The sequence below is a fragment of the Penaeus japonicus genome, unplaced genomic scaffold (assembly GCF_977035675.1).
Source record: "Penaeus japonicus unplaced genomic scaffold, GWHDUDI00000001_assembly GWHDUDI00000039, whole genome shotgun sequence".
Classification (NCBI taxonomy): domain Eukaryota; kingdom Metazoa; phylum Arthropoda; class Malacostraca; order Decapoda; family Penaeidae; genus Penaeus; species Penaeus japonicus.
In genome coordinates this window covers 92,929-95,428 of record NW_028234441.1, presented here as the reverse complement: position 1 = coordinate 95,428, position 2,500 = coordinate 92,929, and the positions used below count along the sequence as shown (strand labels likewise).

Here is a 2,500-nt window from a genome sequence, read left to right as displayed (position 1 = left end):
TGTCAGCACATCATCCAGCGCAAATGGGTTAATGGGTTAATTTCCTTCACATATTTTAAACCCTGCATAGCCACTGGGGCTAATAATCATGAAAACAGTTGATCAGTGCCATACATACTGTTTTCATAATAAACAGTCCTATTTCAAGGGTCTGTTATACAATATAAAGGGGTCATATGGCAAGAGTATATTAACCTCAAATCCCTGCATCCCCACTGAAGTAATCAGCTATCTACACTTCATAAGCCTAGTAATCAATAGATAACCACCCTCAGTTCTCAAGCATTCACTCTGAACAATATTGATTAATATTGCAAAGACAGTAGAGTGGCAAAAACAGCAGATGTATAATCTGGCACTTTAAGAAATTGTAGACTTTTTAAACAATTCACTTTTTCAGAATACGCATGGCTGATACTGTTTGCCTCCACCAGAACACCAAAAGAATAGAGGCCACAATACTCGCAGGGCTTGACCTCAGGCAGATCCAGTTCTAGGTTCAAGAATGGATACAAGAAGAAATAATGTAATAATATTTTTTCCTCTGCAGTTATGAATAAGAACAAAGAGCAAAACCCTAAGATACCATTTTTTCAGCTTTTTGAAGCTATGATAATATAGCTCTCTTAAGGGGGAACATCATTTTTACGTGCGCTCTCGGACATTTTCCCTTCCTGCGGCCGTACTTTTCTGTGTAGATCAATGCTTTTTTTACAGCTTGGACATTCTCTTAAGCTGCACCTTTGATTTAATTTTCATAAAAATCGATGCATTACTTTCTTTCAAAAATATTTTTTTCTAAGATTTTCACCTATGCAAAAAAAAATTCATATTCGTGAAAAACTATTCAAAGTAGAAGGATTTTCTTTGGATGAGAGTTACAAGACACTCAAAGGAAAAAGACTGCATATAGGCATTATCACAAATAAAAAAAGTTCACTAAAGAAAAGTAAATGAAGTCTTTGTATTTTTTTTGGTAAAATTATCAGAAAAAAAATTGTAGATCCTACGAGCTTCGGAAGTAACTTAATAGAATAAGCAGTTTTGAGAGATCTCCTACTGATATTTTGGTGCAAGCAAATGTTAAAACGGAGAGCAATCGTAGTTTGATATAAAATTTAACCCTTGAAAATTTAGTTTCGAGAAAAACCATTTTAATGTTTAAGGTTAGCAAAGTACGTAAGTAATGCTTTCTTTAGCACAATATAAACTATCCATCGTTCCGTTCCTTACACCTGATGATCATGATTCATATCTTTCAAGAGGGTCATTCAGGTCACCACATTCACTTTACCAGGGAAGAGGTGTCAGTCCCCGATATTGAAAATGCGGCCGTTCTCCCCCTTTTTCTTTTCTAATACAATATAGGAAGCACAATGTACTAAAAAGACAAAAATATCCCCCAGAGGGGGGGGTGTCATTGCGTTGGGTTGCGCCACACCAACACATGTAGCCGTATAGGCCTATGCATCAAAGCCCCCCCCCCACCCCCCCCCGGTGATAATCTTCTTGACTCGGACGGCTTTTTCCGTAATCCTAGTGTTTTGTTTGGAATCGTAATCAGAATCGGGAGTAAAGGGAGAAGAGTTTTGGCGTGGAGATACCCTCTTTGTATCCACTGTTCCTGGCCACTGGGATGGGGGGTGAGGCACTGGGACGATCCCGTTACGGTTGGCTGAGTTTCCACCTCGTCACTTTTCTCCATTCTACTTGTCCCAATACGTATTCCTTTTTACGATTTCCTCATTGTGTATGTTATCACTAAAATTGCACTAAATATCAAGGCCGGAAAAAAGCACAAATAAATCGTGTGAGAATGCAGTCGAATAATTACTCGCGCTGGCAAAAAACGAGCACGTTCTTTCCGTAGTTCCCTCACACCAGCGAAAACATTTCTTACATACAAACGTACAATATAACCAACAAAAAAAAATCAAAAAATAAGATACAAAGAGCTATAAACGAAGATAAATGACAGTAGAGATGTAAACAAATTTAAATCCCGACTGCGTGGGGTAGTAGACATTTAAATTTTTAAATGCCGCCAAATGCACTTTTGCCTGGCAGGTTGTTGCACAATGCGCAGAAAGGCTACACGATGTCATTTACGGATTTTCAGAAAAACGATTTTTTTAAGCCGAAAATATGACGTTCCTCCTTAACCTCTATCCAGCATTGATAAACAACTGACTAGTGTGTTTCTGTTTTACCTAATGTGCACTTGTTTGGAAATGAGCCTAACAACAAAACTGGCAGTCAGGATATGTAATTTCTGATGCTGCCGGCACCAGTTACAAATTAGAGGAACAAGGAAATGGTTTTCTTTGCCTTCCGGGCAATGCAGACTTGCCTAAAGAATATTTTCCCTTAAATCCATCACAAAACAAGGGTTTAGGCTGACTCTGGAAAGCTGTAGCTCTAAAACTAGCACCATTACAGTCATAATACTTCAATTGTGAGCAGTTCGCAATATCTTGTCATGTGCCTGCCTATTAGGATT

General features: G+C 38.3%; 1 protein-coding gene across 1 annotated transcript in view; it reads right to left on the bottom strand.

Moving 5' to 3' along the window:
- LOC122258371 (sec1 family domain-containing protein 2) overlaps positions 1-2,500 on the bottom strand; it is a 22,498-nt gene that overhangs the window by 19,414 nt on the left and 584 nt on the right. The gene's annotated exons all lie outside the window — the stretch shown is intronic.